This window comes from Pseudophryne corroboree, chromosome 8 (assembly GCF_028390025.1).
Source record: "Pseudophryne corroboree isolate aPseCor3 chromosome 8, aPseCor3.hap2, whole genome shotgun sequence".
In the NCBI taxonomy this organism is placed as follows: domain Eukaryota; kingdom Metazoa; phylum Chordata; class Amphibia; order Anura; family Myobatrachidae; genus Pseudophryne; species Pseudophryne corroboree.
Genome location: NC_086451.1, coordinates 167,174,660 through 167,195,061, shown reverse-complemented (window position 1 = coordinate 167,195,061; position 20,402 = coordinate 167,174,660). Strand labels below are relative to the sequence as shown.

The 20,402-nt window shown below is 46.3% G+C and overlaps 24 non-coding genes and 2 pseudogenes across 24 annotated transcripts; 11 read left to right on the top strand and 15 right to left on the bottom strand.

Annotated features, from left to right (window-relative positions):
- The first annotated feature begins 480 nt into the window (after positions 1-480).
- Positions 481-644, top strand: LOC134951835 (U1 spliceosomal RNA). The gene has a single exon (XR_010184501.1). It is a non-coding gene; the product is annotated as a U1 spliceosomal RNA (small nuclear RNA).
- A 152-nt stretch (positions 645-796) lies between these two features.
- LOC134953016 (U1 spliceosomal RNA) lies at positions 797-959 on the top strand. The gene has a single exon (XR_010185364.1). It is a non-coding gene; the product is annotated as a U1 spliceosomal RNA (small nuclear RNA).
- A 671-nt stretch (positions 960-1,630) lies between these two features.
- Positions 1,631-1,794, top strand: LOC134951554 (U1 spliceosomal RNA). The gene has a single exon (XR_010184273.1). It is a non-coding gene; the product is annotated as a U1 spliceosomal RNA (small nuclear RNA).
- A 152-nt stretch (positions 1,795-1,946) lies between these two features.
- LOC134953516 (U1 spliceosomal RNA) lies at positions 1,947-2,109 on the top strand. The gene has a single exon (XR_010185612.1). It is a non-coding gene; the product is annotated as a U1 spliceosomal RNA (small nuclear RNA).
- Positions 2,110-4,734: 2,625 nt separating this feature from the next.
- Positions 4,735-4,898, top strand: LOC134950328 (U1 spliceosomal RNA). Its single transcript, XR_010183266.1, has one exon. It is a non-coding gene; the product is annotated as a U1 spliceosomal RNA (small nuclear RNA).
- A 152-nt stretch (positions 4,899-5,050) lies between these two features.
- Positions 5,051-5,213, top strand: LOC134952880 (U1 spliceosomal RNA). The gene has a single exon (XR_010185262.1). It is a non-coding gene; the product is annotated as a U1 spliceosomal RNA (small nuclear RNA).
- A 661-nt stretch (positions 5,214-5,874) lies between these two features.
- Positions 5,875-6,038, top strand: LOC134950632 (U1 spliceosomal RNA). The gene has a single exon (XR_010183518.1). It is a non-coding gene; the product is annotated as a U1 spliceosomal RNA (small nuclear RNA).
- A 152-nt stretch (positions 6,039-6,190) lies between these two features.
- LOC134952790 (U1 spliceosomal RNA) lies at positions 6,191-6,411 on the top strand (annotated as a pseudogene).
- Positions 6,412-6,563: 152 nt separating this feature from the next.
- Positions 6,564-6,726, top strand: LOC134952473 (U1 spliceosomal RNA). Its single transcript, XR_010184986.1, has one exon. It is a non-coding gene; the product is annotated as a U1 spliceosomal RNA (small nuclear RNA).
- A 674-nt stretch (positions 6,727-7,400) lies between these two features.
- LOC134951334 (U1 spliceosomal RNA) lies at positions 7,401-7,564 on the top strand. Its single transcript, XR_010184093.1, has one exon. It is a non-coding gene; the product is annotated as a U1 spliceosomal RNA (small nuclear RNA).
- A 152-nt stretch (positions 7,565-7,716) lies between these two features.
- LOC134952019 (U1 spliceosomal RNA) lies at positions 7,717-7,879 on the top strand. Its single transcript, XR_010184643.1, has one exon. It is a non-coding gene; the product is annotated as a U1 spliceosomal RNA (small nuclear RNA).
- Positions 7,880-9,954: 2,075 nt separating this feature from the next.
- Positions 9,955-10,118, bottom strand: LOC134950735 (U1 spliceosomal RNA). The gene has a single exon (XR_010183602.1). It is a non-coding gene; the product is annotated as a U1 spliceosomal RNA (small nuclear RNA).
- A 670-nt stretch (positions 10,119-10,788) lies between these two features.
- On the bottom strand, positions 10,789-10,951 carry LOC134951908 (U1 spliceosomal RNA). The gene has a single exon (XR_010184560.1). It is a non-coding gene; the product is annotated as a U1 spliceosomal RNA (small nuclear RNA).
- A 152-nt stretch (positions 10,952-11,103) lies between these two features.
- Positions 11,104-11,267, bottom strand: LOC134951372 (U1 spliceosomal RNA). The gene has a single exon (XR_010184125.1). It is a non-coding gene; the product is annotated as a U1 spliceosomal RNA (small nuclear RNA).
- A 695-nt stretch (positions 11,268-11,962) lies between these two features.
- Positions 11,963-12,104, bottom strand: LOC134953303 (U1 spliceosomal RNA; annotated as a pseudogene).
- Positions 12,105-12,256: 152 nt separating this feature from the next.
- On the bottom strand, positions 12,257-12,420 carry LOC134951694 (U1 spliceosomal RNA). Its single transcript, XR_010184387.1, has one exon. It is a non-coding gene; the product is annotated as a U1 spliceosomal RNA (small nuclear RNA).
- A 670-nt stretch (positions 12,421-13,090) lies between these two features.
- LOC134953576 (U1 spliceosomal RNA) lies at positions 13,091-13,253 on the bottom strand. Its single transcript, XR_010185651.1, has one exon. It is a non-coding gene; the product is annotated as a U1 spliceosomal RNA (small nuclear RNA).
- A 152-nt stretch (positions 13,254-13,405) lies between these two features.
- Positions 13,406-13,569, bottom strand: LOC134951251 (U1 spliceosomal RNA). The gene has a single exon (XR_010184026.1). It is a non-coding gene; the product is annotated as a U1 spliceosomal RNA (small nuclear RNA).
- A 671-nt stretch (positions 13,570-14,240) lies between these two features.
- On the bottom strand, positions 14,241-14,403 carry LOC134953015 (U1 spliceosomal RNA). The gene has a single exon (XR_010185363.1). It is a non-coding gene; the product is annotated as a U1 spliceosomal RNA (small nuclear RNA).
- Positions 14,404-14,555: 152 nt separating this feature from the next.
- Positions 14,556-14,719, bottom strand: LOC134951062 (U1 spliceosomal RNA). The gene has a single exon (XR_010183871.1). It is a non-coding gene; the product is annotated as a U1 spliceosomal RNA (small nuclear RNA).
- Positions 14,720-15,380: 661 nt separating this feature from the next.
- Positions 15,381-15,543, bottom strand: LOC134953529 (U1 spliceosomal RNA). Its single transcript, XR_010185616.1, has one exon. It is a non-coding gene; the product is annotated as a U1 spliceosomal RNA (small nuclear RNA).
- A 152-nt stretch (positions 15,544-15,695) lies between these two features.
- On the bottom strand, positions 15,696-15,859 carry LOC134950621 (U1 spliceosomal RNA). Its single transcript, XR_010183509.1, has one exon. It is a non-coding gene; the product is annotated as a U1 spliceosomal RNA (small nuclear RNA).
- Positions 15,860-18,480: 2,621 nt separating this feature from the next.
- LOC134952972 (U1 spliceosomal RNA) lies at positions 18,481-18,643 on the bottom strand. Its single transcript, XR_010185328.1, has one exon. It is a non-coding gene; the product is annotated as a U1 spliceosomal RNA (small nuclear RNA).
- A 152-nt stretch (positions 18,644-18,795) lies between these two features.
- On the bottom strand, positions 18,796-18,959 carry LOC134950797 (U1 spliceosomal RNA). Its single transcript, XR_010183653.1, has one exon. It is a non-coding gene; the product is annotated as a U1 spliceosomal RNA (small nuclear RNA).
- Positions 18,960-19,629: 670 nt separating this feature from the next.
- On the bottom strand, positions 19,630-19,792 carry LOC134952585 (U1 spliceosomal RNA). Its single transcript, XR_010185077.1, has one exon. It is a non-coding gene; the product is annotated as a U1 spliceosomal RNA (small nuclear RNA).
- Positions 19,793-19,944: 152 nt separating this feature from the next.
- LOC134951639 (U1 spliceosomal RNA) lies at positions 19,945-20,108 on the bottom strand. Its single transcript, XR_010184342.1, has one exon. It is a non-coding gene; the product is annotated as a U1 spliceosomal RNA (small nuclear RNA).
- Positions 20,109-20,402: the final 294 nt, after the last annotated feature.

Here is a 20,402-nt window from a genome sequence, read left to right as displayed (position 1 = left end):
AGCTCTGGAGCTGTTACAGTGCCCAGCTGCTGCAAGAAATCAGCTTGAATGCTTCAGGGGCTGGGGCATAGCCAACATGAGCCCCACACCGAAGGAGGGTGGAGGTGTTTAATGCGAACTAGGGGTCATCCAAGCGCCGCAAAAGGCCGCCATGCCCTGCACGCCCCTCTTCTCTATTCATATGCAGATGAGTGTTGAAGCCAACTTTGACCCACTGCTTGGATGACATCACCATATGCAAATCCATCTGCTGCAGGCCTTCCCCCAGGAATGCTTGCACTAGTTGTTGCATTTGGTTTGTTGTTTGGGGGTGCTTCAGTATTAGGCAGCCTTCTGCCCTCCCATGTTCATCTGAAAATTTGTGTTCTCCCTGCAGTTGTTGTCCCCCGATGAGAGTTCCCTTGTGCTGCCTCAGTTGAATCTCCTTTACTTGACAGAGATGTGCCTGAGCAGCGGCCCTCCCCAGCTCTATCCCAAATCATACTTATTTTGCATAGGAGATACCATGGTCATGAAGACTGTTTTCCCAGGGTGAGGTTCATTTATTGCATTCTGGGTATGCTGACCCCTGTGATTTCCCCAAATGTGGGAAACTGGACTGCATTATTTGTGGTAGTGAGGGACTGTGTTTGTGCTTTCCTCTGGTCAGCTCTGGTAAAAGTCAGATTTCTTTGTCTCAGATCTTCCTCTAGCCTTGTTCTTCTTTCGAGAGTTCCCTTGTGCTGCCTCAGTTGGATCTCCTTCACTTGACAGGGGGGTGCCCGAGCAGCGACCCTCCCCAGCTCTAGCCCAGCTCCTACTTACCTGCCAGGTGAGATACTATGATCATGAAGGTGCTTCTCCCAGGGCAAGGCTCACCCATTGCACTCTGGGTGTGCTACTCCTGCGGTTTCCCCAAATGTTGGACACTTGACTGCATAATTTGTGTTTCACCTGGTCGGCTCTCGTATAATTCAGATCTCTTTGTCTCAGGTCTCTCTCCAGCCTAATTTGCAGTCTGTTTCCACTTCTCTTTTCTTGAGTTGCTCCCTTCTATGCCCTTGCGCACTATCCTGACTTCTCCCGTCTGCTTACTTTGTGCCTTCCAACGCACAATGCAAACTACAGGTAGTGCTGCAGGGCCCACACCCTTTTACTTGCCTTACAGAGCAGCTCTGGAGCTGTTACAGTGCCCAGCTGCTGCAAGAAATCAGCTTGAATGCTTCAGGGGCTGGGGCATAGCCATCATGAGCCCCACACCGAAGGAGGGTGGAGGTGTTTAATGCGAACTAGGGGTCATCCAAGCACCGCAAAAGGCCGCCATGCCCTGCATGCCAATTTTATCTTTTCATATGCAGACGAGGGTTGAAGCCAACTTTGACCCACTGCTTGGATGACATCACCATATGCAAATCCATCTGCTGCAGGCCTTTCCCCAGGAATGCTTGCACTAGTTGTTGCATTTGGTTTGTTGTTTGGGGGTGCTTCAGTATTAGGCAGCCTTCTGCCCTCCCATGTTCATCTGAAAATATGTGTCCCTCCTGCAGTTGTTGTCCCCAGATGAGAGTTCCCTTGTGCTGCCTCAGTTGAATCTCCTATACTTGACAGAGATGTGCCTGAGCAGCGGCCCTCTCCAGCCCTATCCCAAATCATACTTATTTTGCATAGGAGATACCATGGTCATGAAGATTGTTCTCCCAGGGTGAGGTTCATTCATTGCATTCTGGGTATGCTGACCCCTGTTATTTCCCCAAATGTGGTAAATTTGACAGCATTATTTGTGGTAGTGGGGGACTGTGTTTGTGCTTTCCTCTGGTCAGCTCTGGTAAAAGTCAGATTTCTTTGTCTCAGATCTTCCTCTAGCCTTGTTCTTCTTTCGAGAGTTCCCTTGTGCTGCCTCAGTTGGATCTCCTTCACTTGACAGGGGGGTGCCCGAGCAGCGACCCTCCCCAGCTCTAGCCCAACTCCTACTTACCTGCTAGGTGAGATACTATGATCATGAAGGTGCTTCTCCCAGGGCAAGGCTAACCAATTGCACTCTGGGTGTGCTGCTCCTGCGATATCCCCAAATGTGGGAAACTTGACTGCATAATTTGTGTTTCCCCTGGTCGGCTCTCGTATAATTCAGATCTCTTTGTCTCATGTCTCTCTCCAGCCTAGTTTGCTGTCTGTTTACACTTCTCTTTTCTTGAGCCACTCCCTTCTATGCCCTTGCGCACTATCTTGACTTCTCCCGTCTGCTTACTTTGTGCCTTCCAACGCACAATGCGAACTACAGGTAGTGCTGCAGGGCCCACACCCTTTTAGTTGCCTTACAGAGCAGCTCTGGAGCTATTACAGTGCCCAGCTGCTGCAAGTAATAAGCTTGAATGCTTCAGGGGCTGGGGCATAGCCAACATGAGCCCCACACCGAAGTAGGGTGGAGGTGTTTAATGCGAACTAGGGGTCATCCAAGCGCCGCAAAAGGCCGCCATGCCCTGCACGCCCCTTTTCTCTTTTCATATGCAGACGAGGGTTGAAGCCAACTTTGACCCACTGCTTGGATGACATCACCATATGCAAATCCATCTGCTGCAGGCCTTCCCCCAGGAATGCTTGTACTAGTTGTTGCATTTGGTTTGTTGTTTGGGGGTGCTTCAGTATTAGGCAGCCTTCTGCCCTCCCATGTTTATCTGAAAATATGTGTTCTCCCTGCAGTTGTTGTCCCCAGATGAGAGTTCCCTTGTGCTGCCTCAGTTGAATCTCCTTTACTTGACAAGGGAGGCATTTTGGATTTTTTCTTTGGGTACCCTTACACCTGATGGTCTGAATGAGAGCATCGAACTGAACAACATTGGCAGTCTCTGAAGATTTTATCTATTGATTTACCTAATATATTATTTATTGAATATCCATTTATTGTATGTTTAATAAATAAACAAAATTATTAGAAGTAGCTATTTTGGAAACAGCTTTCCTCTTAGGATGAAACTGTATAATCCTGTTGTGTGTGTTCCTTTAAAGTTCTTTAGTAAAATCCACTAGTAATGATGAACATCAGATTTCTTCCTCCATCCTCTTTTTACACTTTCTCTTGGTTCTATATATATATATTTTTCTATTTTTATTTTTTTCCCCTCCTTCTCCCAAAAGGCCCCCCTCCCCCCCCCCCTCCCTGTTTTAAATTTTAAAATCTTTAAATATTTAAATCTTCGAATCCTTAAATTGTCTGTTTAATATTTATTTTTTCTTCAATTCTTTTTGTTGTTTAAACAGCAATGTAGTTATTCCAGGGGTTAAAATAATGAAATATAGAAATAATATTAACAAAAATTAAAGGTAAAAATGAATTGATAGAATGATCCCATTAAAAGTAAATAAATAATATGGATGTTAAGCTGAGCAGGTTAGATTCGAACATGGGACTAGCTGCATAGAGTGCAGGTGATGTTTCCCCTGCGCCACAAGAACTGCTTTAGTAGTGGCATGGATTTATGTTACCCTAAAAGGTTTTATATAAGTAAATGGGGATCCTTAGTGCTGAGTCTCTGAATTATGTATATGTGATTATAGATATGAGGTATTGATTGAAAGATTATAGGTTAATCTGTATATAGATTATATATGTTCTGTTATTTTTTAAACCACCTTGTTGCTTATTTTATTATTATTTTTAATCACCATGTTGCTTATTTTTATATTATGAAATGCCTTTATATGTGCAATTGCAATTAGAAAGTTGTTCCATATGTGAGTCATTACATGTATGCATCCAATTAGTACATGTATGTATCCAATCAACTAATTAGTAATGCTATTGGTCCGGTGCATTTTAAAAAGAGCCTGCTAGGCTGCTGATGTATCCTCTGACGAAACCGCTCTTGGATAACAGCGGAGAAACGCGTAAGTAAGGTGATTACCGGACACTCTGATTGCTGAGATATAAGCCCGTTCATGAACGAGCTACATCACGGCGGACGTCTGATGTAAAGACAGCGGTGAAGGGGAAAAAGCAATTTGAGACCGAGCAAAAGGAGGTCTCTACCCCACGGCAGGGAGAAATATCCCGACCGCGAGTGCCAATAAGATCCAGCCACGGTTAACGGGGGTCGTAGCATACCGCTGTGTTTCACCAACCATCACAGCGCTCTCCCCCTGTTTTCTTTCATTACTCACGTGAGTTACATATGAACTTTAACTGCAGTTAATAAGAGGCGTTGGTTACAACTGTTGCTGTTCATCCACAAGAAGGAATTTAATGTATCAATTACAATTGGAAAGTAACGATTAAATTACAACAGCTGTATCCAGGAGGATTTTTTGGACACTTTAATAAACATTCCGTTGTCATCAAGGGCAATATGAAATAGATCCTGATTACATTTAGATATGGATAGTGGTGCCTATATATGTTGACTCCATTGTATTTTATTGAATGTGGGTTTCTTCTGTCTATATATATTTTTTAAAAATAAAGAGCTTGTATATTTTATTTTTTGCGCTCCCTTGATAACAAGTGTGATTATCTTTAAAATTTGGTTTATTATTGGTAGAACAGTACTACCTATGGGAGCAGCATTTTATAATATATGGTGAAAATTAATAGATGTATAAAGATTAAATAAGCAACAAATTGGTGAAATAGATACGTTTTGATAGGAGCGCTGGGTTCTATATATATATATATTGACATTTGGTTATATATATGTATAGACTTTATAAATTCTTGACAGAGATGTGCCTGAGCAGCGGCCCTCCCCAGCCCTATCCCAAATCATACTTATTTTGCATAGGAGATACCATGGTCATGAAGATTGTTCTCCCAGGGTGAGGTTCATTCATTGCATTCTGGGTATGCTGACCCCTGTGATTTCCCCAAATGTGGGAAACTCGACTGCATTATTTGTGGTAGTGGGGGACTGTGTTTGTGCTTTCCTCTGGTTAGCTCTGGTAAAAGTCAGATTTCTTTGTCTCAGATCTTCCTCTAGCCTTGTTCTTCTTTCGAGAGTTTCCATGTGCTGCCTCAGTTGGATCTCCTTCACTTGACAGGGGGGTGCCCGAGCAGCGACCCTCCCCAGCTCTAGCCCAACTCCTACTTACCTGCCAGGTGAGATACTATGATCATGAAGGTGCTTCTCCCAGGGCAAGGCTCACCCATTGCACTCTGGGTGTGCTGCTCCTGCGGTTTCCCCAAATGTTGGACACTTGACTGCATAATTTGTGTTTCCCCTGGTCGGCTCTCGTATAATTCAGATCTCTTTGTCTCAGGTCTCTCTCCAGCCTAGTTTGCTGTCTGTTTCCACTTCTCTTTTCTTGAGTTGCTCCCTTCTATGCCCTTGCGCACTATCCTGACTTCTCCCGTCTGCTTACTTTGTGCCTTCCAACGCACAATGCAAACTACAGGTAGTGCTGCAGGGCCCACACCCTTTTACTTGCCTTACAGAGCAGCTCTGGAGCTGTTACAGTGCCCAGCTGCTGCAAGAAATCAGCTTGAATGCTTCAGGGGCTGGGGCATAGCCCCACACCGAAGGAGGGTGGAGGTGTTTAATGCGAACTAGGGGTCATCCAAGCGCCGCAAAAGGCCGCCATGCCCTGCACGCCCCTTTTCTCTTTTCATATGCAGACGAGGGTTGAAGCCAACTTTGACCCACTGCTTGGATGACATCACCATATGCAAATCCATCTGCTGCAGGCCTTCCCCCAGGAATGCTTGCACTAGTTGTTGCATTTGGTTTGTTGTTTGGGGGTGCTTCAGTATTAGGCAGCCTTCTGCCCTCCCATGTTCATCTGAAAATATGTGTTCTCCCTGCAGTTGTTGTCCCCAGATGAGAGTTCCCTTGTGCTGCCTCAGTTGAATCTCCTTTACTTGACAGAGATGTGCCTGAGCAGCGGCCCTCCCCAGCCCTATCCCAAGTCATACTTATTTTGCATAGGAGATACCATGGTCATGAAGATTGTTCTCCCAGGGTGAGGTTCATTCATTGCATTCTGGGTATGCTGACCCCTATGATTTCCCCAAATGTGGGAAACTCGACTGCATTATTTGTGGTAGTGGGGGACTGTGTTTGTTCTTTCCTCTGGTCAGCTCTGGTAAAAGTCAGATTTATTTGTCTCAGATCTTCCTCTAGCCTTGTTCTTCTATCGAGAGTTTCCTTGTGCTGCCTCAGTTGGATCTACTTCACTTGACAGGGGGGGGCCCGAGCAGCGACCCTCCCCAGCTCTATCCCAAATCCTACTTACCTGCCAGGTGAGATACTATGATCATGAAGGTGCTTCTCCCAGGGCAAGTCTCACCAATTGCACTCTGGGTGTGCTGCTCCTGCGATTTCCCCAAATGTGGGAAACTTGACTGCATAATTTGTGTTTCCCCTGGTCGGCTCTGATTTCCCCAAATGTGGGAAACTTGACTGCATTATTTGTGGTAGTGAGTGACTGTGTTTGTGCTTTCCTCTGGTCAGCTCTGGTAAAAGTCAGATTTCTTTGTCTCAGATCTTCCTCTAGCCTTGTTCTTCTTTCGAGAGTTTCCTTGTGCTGCCTCAGTTGGATCTCCTTCACTTGACAGGGGGGTGCCCGAGCAGCGACCCTCCCCAGCTCTAGCCCAACTCCTACTTACCTGCCAGGTAAGATACTATGATCATGAAGGTGCTTCTCCCAGGGCAAGGCTCACCCATTGCACTCTGGGTGTGCTGCTCCTGCGATTTCCCCAAATGTGGGAAACTTGACTGCATAATTTGTGTTTCCCCTGGTCGGCTCTCGTATAATTCAGATCTCTTTGTCTCAGGTCTCTCTCCAGCCTAGTTTGCTGTCTGTTTCCACTTCTTTTTTCTTGAGCCCCTCCCTTCTATACACTTGTGCACTATCCTGACTTCTCCTCCCGTCTGCTTACTTTGTGCCTTACAATGCACAATGCAAACTACAGGTAGTGCTGCAGGGCCCACACCCTTTTACTTGCCTTACAGAGCAGCTCTGGAGCTGTTACAGTGCCCAGCTGCTGCAAGAAATCAGCTTGAATGCTTCAGGGGCTGGGGCATGGCCAACATGAGCCCCACACAGAAGGAGGGTGGGGGTATTTAATGCGAACTAGGGGTCATCCAAGCGCCGCAAAAGGCCGCCATGCCCTGCATACCCCTTTTCTCTTTTCATATGCAGATGAGGGTTCCAGCCAACTTTGGCCCACTGCTTGGATGACATCACCGTATGCAAATCCGTCTTCTGCAGACCTTCCCCCAGGAATGCTTGTACTAGTTGTTGCATTTGGTTTGTTGTTTGGGGGTGCTTCAGTATTAGGCAGCCTTCTGCCCTCCCATGTTCATCTGAAAATATGTGTTCTCCCTGCAGTTGTTGTCCCCAGATGAGAGTTCCCTTGTGCTGCCTCAGTTGAATCTCCTTTACTTGACAGAGATGTGCCTGAGCAGCGGCCCTCCCCAGCCCTATCCCAAATCATACTTATTTTGCATAGGAGATACCATGGTCATGAAGATTGTTCTCCCAGGGTGAGGTTCATTCATTGCATTCTGGGTATGCTGACCCCTGTGATTTCCCCAAACGTGGGAAACTTGACTGCATTATTTGTGGTAGTGAGTGACTGTGTTTGTGCTTTCCTCTGGTCAGCTCTGGTAAAAGTCAGATTTCTTTGTCTCAGATCTTCCTCTAGCCTTGTTCTTCTTTCGAGAGTTTCCTTGTGCTGCCTCAGTTGGATCTCCTTCACTTGACAGGGGGGTGCCCGAGCAGCGACCCTCCCCAGCTCTAGCCCAACTCCTACTTACCTGCCAGGTGAGATACTATGATCATGAAGGTGCTTCTCCCAGGGCAAGGCTCACCCATTGCACTCTGGGTGTGCTGCTCCTGCGATTTCCCCAAATGTGGGAAACTTGACTGCATAATTTGTGTTTCCCCTGGTCGGCTCTCGTATAATTCAGATCTCTTTGTCTCAGGTCTCTCTCCAGCCTAGTTTGCTGTCTGTTTCCACTTCTCTTTTCTTGAGCCGCTCCCTTCTATGCCCTTGCGCACTATCCCAGGATAATTATTGTAGCTGGTCTGCGGGTAACAGCTCTCAGATCCACTTCTAGAAAAAATGCAACAATGTAATTTGAGTGACAAACTGCAGAGATGAACCCTTTCTGTGACTGCTGCACAGGGATCACACAAACTCTATTCATAGGGCTGACTTCACTTAGGGGAGATGTTCTTGCACCGCAAAGAAGTGCGAGTATATACCGCACTTACGGTACCATTGGATTTACAGATATTTTCTTGCAATACACTATGGGGGTCATTCTGAGTTGATTGCTCGCTAGCAGTTTTTAGCAGCCTTAAAACGGTGGAGTTAACATATCTCACGTGGAAGGTGGTCATGTTATTAGCCTTGGCTTCGGCTAGGCGAGTGTCGGAATTAGCGGCTTTGTCACATAAAAGCCCATATTTGGTGTTCCATGTGGATAGAGCGGAATTGCGGACCCATCCTCAATTCCTACCAAAAGTGGTCTCATCTTTTCATATGAACCAATCTATTGTGGTGCCTTTGGCTACGCGTGACTTGGAGGATTCCGAGTTACTTGATGTGGTCAGGGCTTTGAAAATTTACGTGGCCAGGACGGCTAGAGTCAGGAAAACTGAAGCGCTGTTTGTCCTGTATGCAACCAACAAGATTGGTGCCCCTGCTTCAAAGCAGGCTATTGCTCGCTGGATTTGTAACACGATTCAGCAAGCGCATTCTATGGCTGGATTGCAGTTACCGAAATCGGTCTAGGCCCATTCCACGAGGAAAGTGGGCTCTTCTTGGGCGGCTGCCCGAGGGGTCTCGGCACTACAGCTGTGTCGAGCTGCTACTTGGTCAGGTTCAAACACCTTTTCAAAATACTATAAGTTTGATACCCTGGCTGAGGAGGAACTCATGTTTGCTCAATCGGTGCTGCAGAGTCATCCGCACTCTCCCGCCCGTTTTGGAGCTTTGGTATAATCCCCATGGTCCTTACGGAGACCCCAGCATCCTCTAGGACGTTAGAGAAAATAAGATTTTAAACCTACCGGTAAATCTTTTTCTCGTAGTCCGTAGAGGATGCTGGGCGCCCGTCCCAAGTGCGGACTACTTCTGCAATACTTGTATATAGTTATTGCTTCAATAAGGGTTATGTTATAGTTGCATCGGTCCTGCACTGATGCTACAGTATGTTGTTTTTTCGTACTCATAACTGGGTAGTTTATCACAAGTTATACGGTGTGATTGGTGTGGCTGGTATGAATCTTGCCCTGGATTAACAAAATCCTTTCCTCATACTGTCAGTCTCCTCTGGGCACAGTTTCTCTAACTGTGGCATAGAGGCGCATAGAGGGAGGAGCCAGTGCACACCCAGAACTAAAGTCTTTCTTAAAGTGCCCATGTCTCCTGCGGAGCCCGTCTATCCCCATGGTCCTTACGGAGTCCCCAGCACCCTCTACGGACTACGAGAAAAAGATTTACCGGTAGGTTTAAAATCTTATTTTCTACTTTATTCTTTTCTATCCTAGTTTATTACGACCAACTCTCATCCAAGGAGTTTGATATTCTACTACCTGCATGCAATTTAAATTGCTTAAATTGTTTATATGGTTGATTTGTCCTTCACAACCCATAATCTGCAACTTGGATGTACTTGTGTCATTGAAAATCTTATAATAAAAATGTTTATATATTGAAAAAAAAAGTTATAAGACATATGCATTCAATATTTGAAGAAACAAAATAAAATAAAGCTATGTATTGGGTTTCACTAACAAGCACATTGGAAGACTTGACTACTGTTAAAAGACATGCATTACATGGTATAGAGCCACAAACCACAATGTAGTAAAATAAAAACAAACTTACATGTGCTAGAGCTGGGGAGGGTCGCTGCTGGGGCAGCCCCCTGTCAAGTGAAGGAGATCCAACTGAGGCAGCACAAGGGAACTCTCGAAAGAAGAACAAGGCTAGAGGAAAATCTGAGACAAAGAAATCTGACTTTTACCAGAGCTGACCAGAGGAAAGCACAAACACAGTCCCCCACTACCACAAATAATGCAGTCGAGTTTCCCACATTTGTGGAAATCACAGGGGTCAGCATACCCAGAATGCAATGAATGAACCTCACCCTGGGAGAACAATCTTCATGACCATGGTATCTCCTATGCAAAATAAGTATGATTTGGGATAGGGCTGGGGAGGGCCGCTGCTCAGGCACATCTCTGTCAAGTAAAGGAGATTCAACTGAGGCAGCACAAGGGAACTCTCATCTGGGGACAACAACTGCAGGGAGAACACATATTTTCAGATGAACATGGGAGGGCAGAAGGCTACCTAATACTGAAGCACCCCCAAACAACAAACAAAATGCAACAACTAGTGCAAGCATTCCTGGGGGAAGGCCTGCAGCAGATGGATTTGCATATGGTGATGTCATCCAAGCAGTGGGTCAAAGTTGGCTTCAACCCTCGTCTGCATATGAAAAGAGAAAAGGGGCGTGCAGGGCATGGCAGCCTTTTGCTGCGCTTGGATGACCTCTAGCTCGCATTAAACACCTCCACCCTCCTTCGGTGTGGGGCTCATGTTGGCTATGCCCCAGCCCCTGAAGCATTCAAGCTGATTTCTTGCAGCAGTTGGCACTGTAACAGCTCCAGAGCTGCTCTGTAAGGCAAATAAAAGGGTGTGGGACCTGCAGCACTACCTGTAGTTCGCATTGTGCGTTGGAAGGCAAAAAGTAAGCAGACGGGAGAAGACAGGATAGTGCGCAAGGGCATAGAAGGGAGCGGCTCAAGAAAAGAGAAGTGGAAACAGACAGCAAACTAGGCTGGAGAGAGACCAGAGACAAAGAGATCTGAATTATACGAGAGCCGACCAGGGGAAACACAAATTATCCAGTCAAGTTTCCCACATTTGGGGAAATCGCAGGAGCAGCACACCCAGAGTGCAATGGGTGAGCCTTGCCCTGGGAGAAGCACCTTCATGATCATAATATCTCACCTGGCAGGTAAGTAGGAGTTGGGCTAGAGCTGGGGAGGGTCGCTGCTCGGGCACCCCCCTGTCAAGTGAAGGAGATCCAACTGAGGCAGCACAAGGAAACTCTCGAAAGAAGAACAAGGCTAGAGGAAGATCTGAGACAAAGAAATCTGACTTTTACCAGAGCTGACCAGAGGAAAGCACAAACACAGTCACTCACTACCACAAATAATGCAGTCAAGTTTCCCACATTTGGGGAAATCACAGGGGTCAGCATACCCAGAATGCAATGAATGAACCTCACCCTGGGAGAACAATCTTCATGACCATGGTATCTCCTATGCAAAATAAGTATGATTTGGGAAAGGGCTGGGGAGGGCCGCTGCTCAGGCACATCTCTGTCAAGTAAAGGAGATTCAACTGAGGCAGCACAAGGGAACTCTCATCTGGGGACAACAACTGCAGGGAGAACACATATTTTCAGATGAACATGGGAGGGCAGAAGGCTACCTAATACTGAAGCACCCCCAAACAACAAACCAAATGCAACAACTAGTACAAGCATTCCTGGGGGAAGGTCTGCAGAAGACGGATTTGCATACGGTGATGTCATCCAAGCAGTGGGCCAAAGTTGGCTGGAACCCTCATCTGCATATGAAAAGAGAAAAGGGGTATGCAGGGCATGGCGGCCTTTTGCAGCGCTTGGATGACCCCTAGTTCGCATTAAATACCTCCACCCTCCTTCTGTGTGGGGCTCATGTTGGCCATGCCCCAGCCCCTGAAGCATTCAAGCTGATTTCTTGCAGCAGCTGGGCACTGTAACAGCTCCAGAGCTGCTCTGTAAGGCAAGTAAAAGGGTGTGGGCCCTGCAGCACTACCTGTAGTTTGCATTGTGCATTGTAAGGCACAAAGTAAGCAGACGGGAGGAGAAGTCAGGATAGTGCACAAGGGTATAGAAGGGAGGGGCTCAAGAAAAAAGAAGTGGAAACAGACAGCAAACTAGGCTGGAGAGAGACCTGAGACAAAGAGATCTGAATTATATGAGAGCCGACCAGGGGAAACACAAATTACGCAGTCAAGTTTCCCACATTTGGGGAAATCACAGGGGCAGCACACCCAGAGTGCAATGGGTGATCCTTGCCCAGGGAGAAGCAACTTCATGATCATAGTATCTCACCTGGCAGGTAAGTAGGAGTTGGGCTAGAGCTGGGGAGGGTCGCTGCTCGGGCACCCCCCTGTCAAGTGAAGGAGATCCAACTGAGGCAGCACAAGGGAACTCTCGAAAGAAGAACAAGGCTAGAGGAAAATCTGAAAAAAAGAAATCTGACTTTTACCAGAGCTGACCAGAGGAAAGAACAAACACAGTCCCCCACTACCACAAATAATGCAGTCGAGTTTCCCACATTTAGGGAAATCACAGGGGTCAGCATACCCAGAATGCAATGAATGAACCTCACCCTGAGAGAACAATCTTCATGACCATGATATCGCCTATGCAAAATAAGTATGATTTGGGATAGGGCTGGGGAGGGCCGCTGCTCAGGCACATCTCTGTCAAGTAAAGGAGATTCAACTGAGGCAGCACAAGGGAACTCTCATCTGGGGACAACAACTGCAGGGAGAACACATATTTTCAGATGAACATGGGAGGGCAGAAGGCTGCCTAATACTGAAGCACCCCCAAACAACAAACCAAATGCAACAACTAGTGCAAGCATTCCTGGGGGAAGGCTGCAGCAGATGGATTTGCATATGGTGATGTCATCCAAGCAGTGGGTCAAAGTTGGCTTCAACCCTCGTCTGCATATGAAAAGAGAAAAGGGGCGTGCAGGGCATGGCGGACTTTTGCGGCAATTGGATGACCCCTAGTTCGCATTAAACACCTCCACCCTCCTTCGGTGTGGGGCTCATGTTGGCTATGCCCCAGCCCCTGAAGCATTCAAGCTGATTTCTTGCAGCAGCTAGGCACTGTAACAGCTCCAGAGCTGCTCTGTAAGGCAAGTAAAAGGGCGTGGGCCCTGCAGCACTACCTGTAGTTCGCATTGTGCGTTGGAAGGCACAAATTAAGCAGACGGGAGAAGTCAGGATAGTGCGCAAGGGCATAGAAGGGAGCGGCTCAAGAAAAAAGAAGTGTAAACAGACAGCAAACTAGGCTGGAGAGAGACATGAGACAAAGAGATCTGAATTATACGAGAGCCGACCAGGGGAAACACAAATTATGCAGTCAAGTTTCCCACATTTGGGGAAATCGCAGGAGCAGCACACCCAGAGTGCAATTGGTGAGCCTTGCCCTGGGAGAAGCACCTTCATGATCATAGTATCTTACCTAGCAGGTAAGAAGGAGTTGGGCTAGAGCTGGGGAGGGTCGCTGCTCGGGCACCCCCCTGTCAAGTGAAGGAGATCCAACTGAGGCAGCACAAGGGAACTCTCGAAAGAAGAACAAGGCTAGAGGAAGATCTGAGACAAAGAAATCTGACTTTTACCAGAGCTGACCAGAGGAAAGCACAAACACAGTCCCCCACTACCACAAATAATGCTGTCAAGTTTACCACATTTGGGGAAATAACAGGGGTCAGCATACCCAGAATGCAATGAATGAACCTCACCCTGGGAGAACAATCTTCATGACCATGGTATCTCCTATGCAAAATAAGTATGATTTGGGATAGGGCTGGGGAGGGCCGCTGCTCAGGCACATCTCTGTCAAGTAAAGGAGATTCAACTGAGGCAGCACAAGGGAACTCTCATCTGGGGACAACAACTGCAGGAGGTACACATATTTTCAGATGAACATGGGAGGGCAGAAGGCTGCCTAATACTAAAGCACCCCCAAACAACAAACCAAATGCAACAACTAGTGCAAGCATTCCTGGGGGAAGGCCTGCAGCAGATGGATTTGCATATGGTGATGTCATCCAAGCAGTGGGTCAAAGTTGGCTTCAACCCTCGTCTGCATATGAAAAGAGAAAATTGGCATGCAGGGCATGGCGGCCTTTTGCGGTGCTTGGATGACCCCTAGTTCGCATTAAACACCTCCACCCTCCTTCGGTGTGGGGCTCATGATGGCTATGCCTCAGCCCCTGAAGCATTTAAGCTGATTTCTTGCAGCAGCTGGGCACTGTAACAGCTCCAGAGCTGCTCTGTAAGGCAAGTAAAAGGGTGTGGGCCCTGCAGCACTACCTGTAGTTTGCATTGTGCGTTGGAAGGCACAAAGTAAGCAGACGGGAGAAGTCAGGATAGTGCGCAAGGGCATAGAAGGGAGCAACTCAAGAAAAGAGAAGTGGAAACAGACTGCAAATTAGGCTGGAGAGTGACCTGAGACAAAGAGATCTGAATTATACGAGAGCCGACCAGGTGAAACACAAATTATGCAGTCAAGTGTCCAACATTTGGGGAAACCGCAGGAGTAGCACACCCAGAGTGCAATGGGTGAGCCTTGCCCTGGGAGAAGCACCTTCATGATCATAGTATCTCACCTGGCAGGTAAGTAGGAGTTGGGCTAGAGCTGGGGAGGGTCGCTGCTCGGGCACCCCCCTGTCAAGTGAAGTAGATCCAACTGAGGCAGCACAAGGAAACTCTCGATAGAAGAACAAGGCTAGAGGAAGATCTGAGACAAAGAAATCTGACTTTTACCAGAGCTGACCAGAGGAAAGAACAAACACAGTCCCCCACTACCACAAATAATGCAGTCGAGTTCCCCACATTTGTGGAAATCACAGGGGTCAGCATACCCAGAATGCAATGAATGAACCTCACCCTGGGAGAACAATCTTCATGACCATGGTATCTCCTATGCAAAATAAGTATGACTTGGGATAGGGCTGGGGAGGGCCGCTGCTCAGGCACATCTCTGTCATGTAAAGGAGATTCAACTGAGGCAGCACAAGGGAACTCTCATCTGGGGACAACAACTGCAGGGAGAACACATATTTTCAGATGAACATGGTAGGGCAGAAGGCTGCCTAATACTGAAGCACCCCCAAACAACAAACCAAATGCAACAACTAGTGCAAGCATTCCTGGGGGAAGGCCTGCAGCAGATGGATTTGCATATGGTGATGTCATCCAAGCAGTGGGTCAAAGTTGGCTTCAACCCTCGTCTACATATGAAAAGAGAAAAGGGGCGTGCAGGGCATGGCGGCCTTTTGCGGCACTTGGATGACCCCTAGTTCGCATTAAACACCTCCACCCACCTTCGGTGTGGGGCTATGCCCCAGCCCCTGAAGCATTCAAGCTGATTTCTTGCAGCAGCTGGGCACTGTAACAGCTCCAGAGCTGCTCTGTAAGGCAAGTAAAAGGGTGTGGGCCCTGCAGCACTACCTGTAGTTTGCATTATGCGTTGGAAGGCACAAAGTAAGCAGACGGGAGAAGTCAGGATAGTGAGCAAGGGCATAGAAAGGAGCAACTCAAGAAAAGAGAAGTGGAAACAGACAGCAAACTAGGCTGGAGAGAGACCTGAGACAAAGAGATCTGAATTATACGAGAGCCGACCAGGGGAAACACAAATTATGTAGTCAAGTGTCCAACATTTGGGGAAACCGCAGAAGCAGCACACCCAGAGTGCAATGGGTGAGCCTTGCCCTAGGAGAAGCACCTTCATGATCATAATATCTCACCTGGCAGGTAAGTAGGAGTTGGGCTAGAGCTGGGGAGGGTCGCTGCTCGGGCACCCCCCTGTCAAGTGAAGGAGATCCAACTGAGGCAGCACATGGAAACTCTCGAAAGAAGAACAAGGCTAGAGGAAGATCTGAGACAAATAAATCTGACTTTTACCAGAGCTGACCAGAGGAAAGCACAAACACAGTCCCCCACTACCACAAATAATGCAGTCGAGTTTTTCACATTTGGGGAAATCACAGGGGTCAGCATACCCAGAATGCAATGAATGAACCTCACCCTGGGAGAACAATCTTCATGACCATGGTATCTCCTATGCAAAATAAGTATGATTTGGGATAGGGCTGGGGAGGGCTCAGGCACATCTCTGTCAAGAATTTATAAAGTCTATACATATATATAACCAAATGTCAATATATATATATAGAACCCAGCGCTCCTATCAAAACTTATCTATTTCACCAATTTGTTGCTTATTTAATCTTTATACATCTATTAATTTTCACCATATATTATAAAATGCTGCTCCCATAGGTAGTACTGTTCTACCAATAATAAACCAAATTTTAAAGATAATCACACTTGTTATCAAGGGAGCGCAAAAAATAAAATATACAAGCTCTTTATTTTTAAAAAATATATATAGACAGAAGAAACACACATTCAATAAATTACAATGGAGTCAACATATATAGGCACCACTATCCATATCTAAATGTAATCAGGATCTATTTCATATTGCCCTTGATGACAACGGAATGTTTATTAAAGTGTCTAAAAAATCCTCCTGGATACAGCTGTTGTAATTTAATCGTTACTTTCCAATTGTAATTGATACATTAAATTCCTTCTTGTGGATGAACAGCAACAGTTGTAACCAACGCCTCTTATTTACTGCAGTTAAAGTTCATATGTAACTCACGTGAGTAATGAAAGAAAACAGGGGGAGAGCGCTGTGATGGTTGGTGAAACACAGCGGTATGCTACGACCCCCGTTAACCGTGGCTGGATCTTATTGGCACTCGCGGTCGGGATATTTCTCCCTGCCGTGGGGTAGAGACCTCCTTTTGCTCGGTCTCAAATTGCTTTTTCCCCTTCACCGCTGTCTTTACATCAGACGTCCGCCGTGATGTAGCTCGTTCATGAACGGGCTTATATCTCAGCAATCAGAGTGTCCGGTAATCACCTTCCTTACGCGTTTCTCCGCTGTTATCCAAGAGCGGTTTCGTCAGAGGATACATCAGCAGCCTAGCAGGCTCTTTTTAAAATGCACCGGACCAATAGTATTACTAATTAGTTGATTGGATACATACATGTACTAATTGGATGCATACATGTAATGACTCACATATGGAACAACTTTCTAATTGCAATTGCACATATAAAGGCATTTCATAATATAAAAATAAGCAACATGGTGATTAAAAATAATAATAAAATAAGCAACAAGGTGGTTTAAAAAATAACAGAAAATATATAATCTATATACAGATTAACCTATAATCTTTCAATCAATACCTCATATCTATAATCACATATACATAATTCAGAGACTCAGCACTAAGGATCCCCATTTACTTATATAAAACCTTTTAGGGTAACATAAATCCATGCCACTACTAAAGCAGTTCTTGTGGCGCAGGGGAAACATCACCTGCACTCTATGCAACTAGTCCCATGTTCGAATCCAACCTGCTCAGCTTAACATCCATATTATTTATTTACTTTTAATGGGATCATTCTATCAATTCATTTTTACCTTTAATTTTTGTTAATATTATTTCTATATTTCATTATTTTAACCCCTGGAATAATTACATTGCTGTTTAAACAACAAAAAGAATTGAAGAAAAAATAAATATTAAACAGACAATTTAAGGATTCAAAGATTTAAATATTTAAAGATTTTAAAATTTAAAACAGGGAGGGGGGGGGGAGGGAGGGTGGCCTTTTGGGAGAAGGAGGGGAAAAAATAAAAATAGAAAAAAAAATATATATATAGAACCAAGAGAAAGTGTAAAAAGAGGATGGAGGAAGAAATCTGATGTTCATCATTACTAGTGGATTTTACTAAGGAACTTTAAAGGAATACACACAACAGGATTATACAGTTTCATCCTAAGAGGAAAGCTGTTTCCAAAATAGCTACTTCTAATAATTTTGTTTATTTATTAAACATACAATAAATGGATATTCAATAAATAATATATTAGGTAAATCAATAGATAAAATCTTCAGAGACTGCCAATGTTGTTCAGTTCGATGCTCTCATTCAGACCATCAGGTGTAAGGGTACCCAAAGAAAAAATCCAAAATGCCTCCCTTGTCAAGTAAAGGAGATTCAACTGAGGCAGCACAAGGGAACTCTCATCTGGGGACAACAACTGCAGGGAGAACACATATTTTCAGATGAACATGGGAGGGCAGAAGGCTGCCTAATACTGAAGCACCCCCAAACAACAAACCAAATGCAACAACTAGTACAAGCATTCCTGGGGGAAGGCCTGCAGCAGATGGATTTGCATATGGTGATGTCATCCAAGCAGTGGGTCAAAGTTGGCTTCAACCCTCGTCTGCATATGAAAAGAGAAAAGGGGCGTGCAGGGCATGGCGGCCTTTTGCGGCGCTTGGATGACCCCTAGTTCGCATTAAACACCTCCACCCTACTTCGGTGTGGGGCTCATGTTGGCTATGCCCCAGCCCCTGAAGCATTCAAGCTGATTACTTGCAGCAGCTAGGCACTGTAATAGCTCCAGAGCTGCTCTAGAAGGCAAGTAAAAGGGTGTGGGCCCTGCAGCACTACCTGTAGTTCGCATTGTGCGTTGGAAGGCAAAAAGTAAGCAGACGGGAGAAGTCAGGATAGTGCGCAAGGGCATAGAAGGGAGCGGCTCAAGAAAAGAGAAGTGGAAACAGACAGCAAACTAGGCTGGAGAGAGACCTGAGACAAAGACATCTGAATTATACGAGAGCCGACCAGGGGAAACACAAATTATGCAGTCAAGTTTCCCGCATTTGGGGAAATCACAGGGGCAGCACACCCAGAGTGCGATGGGTGAGCCTTGCCCTGGGAGAAGCACCTACATGATCATAGTATCTCACCTGGCAGGTAAGTAGGAGTTGGGCTAGAGCTGGGGAGGGTCGCTGCTCGGGCACCCCCCTGTCAAGTGAAGGAGATCCAACTGAGGCAGCACAAGGGAACTCTCGAAAGAAGAACAAGGCTAGAGGAAGATCTGAGACAAAGAAATCTGTCTTTTACCAGAGCTGACCAGAGGAAAGCACAAACACAGTCCCCCACTACCACAAATAATGCAGTCGAGTTTCCAACATTTGGGGAAATCACAGGGGTCAGCATACCCAGAATGCAATGAATGAACCTCACCCTGGGAGAACAATCTTCATGACCATGGTATCTCCTATGCAAAATAAGTATGATTTGGGATAGGGCTGGGGAGGGCCGCTGCTCAGGCACATCTCTGTCAAGTAAAGGCGATTCAACTGAGGCAGCACAAGGGAACTCTCATCTGGGGACAACAACTGCAGGGAGAACACATATTTTCAGATGAACATGGGAGGGCAGAAGGCTGCCTAATACTGAAGCACCCCCAAACAACAAACCAAATGCAACAACTAGTGCAAGCATTCCTGGGGAAGGCCTGCAGCAGATGGATTTGCATATGGTGATGTCATCCAAGCAGTGGGTCAAAGTTGGCTTCAACCCTCGTCTGCATATGAAAAGAAAAAAGGGATGTGCAGGGCATGGCGGCCTTTTGCGGCGCTTGGATGACCCCTAATTCGCATTAAACATCTCCACCCTCCTTCGGTGTGGGGCTCATGTTGGCTATGCCCCAGCCCCTGAAGCATTCAAGCTGATTTCTTGCAGCAGCTGGGCACTGTAACAGCTCCAGAGCTGCTCTGTAAAGCATGTAAAAGGGTGTGGGCCCTGCAGCACTACCTGTAGTTTGCATTGTGCGTTGGAAGGCACAAAGTAAGCAGACAGGAGAGGTCAGAATAGTGCGCAAGGGCATAGAAGGGAGCGGCTCAAGAAAAGAGAAGTGGAAACAGACAGCAAACTAGGCTGGAGAGAGACCTGAGACAAAGAGATCTGAATTATACGAGAGCCGACCAGGGGAAACACAAATTATGCAGTCAAGTGTCCCACATTTGGGGAAATCGCAGGAGCAGCACACCCAGAGTGCAATGGGTGAGCCTTGCCCTGGGAGAAGCACCTACATGATCATAGTATCTCACCTGGCAGGTAAGTAGGAGTTGGGCTAGAGCTGGGGAGGGTCGCTGCTCGGGCACCCCCCTGTCAAGTGAAGGAGATCCAACTGAGGCAGCACAAGGGAACTCTCGAAAGAAGAACAAGGCTAGAGGAAGAAATGAGACAAAGAAATCTGACTTTTACCAGAGCTGACCAGAGGAAAGCACAAACACAGTCCCCCACTACTACAAATAATGCAGTCAAGTTTCCCACATTTGGGGAAATCACAGGGGTCAGCATACCCAGAATGCAATGAATGAACCTCACCCTGGGATAACAATCTTCATGACCATGGTATCTCCTATGCACGATAAGTATGATTTGGGATAGGGCTGGAGAGTGCCGCTGCTCAGGCACATCTCTGTCAAGTAAAGGAGATTCAACTGAGGTAGCACAAGGGAACTCTCATCTGGGGACAACAACTGCAGGGAGAACACATATTTTCAGATGAACATGGGAGGGCAGAAGGCTGCCTAATACTGAAGCACCCCCAAACAACAAACCAAATGCAACAACTAGTGCAAGCATTCCTGGGGGAAGGCCTGCAGCAGATTGATTTGCATATGGTAATGCCATCCAAGCAGTGGGTCAAAGTTGGCTTTAACCCTCGTC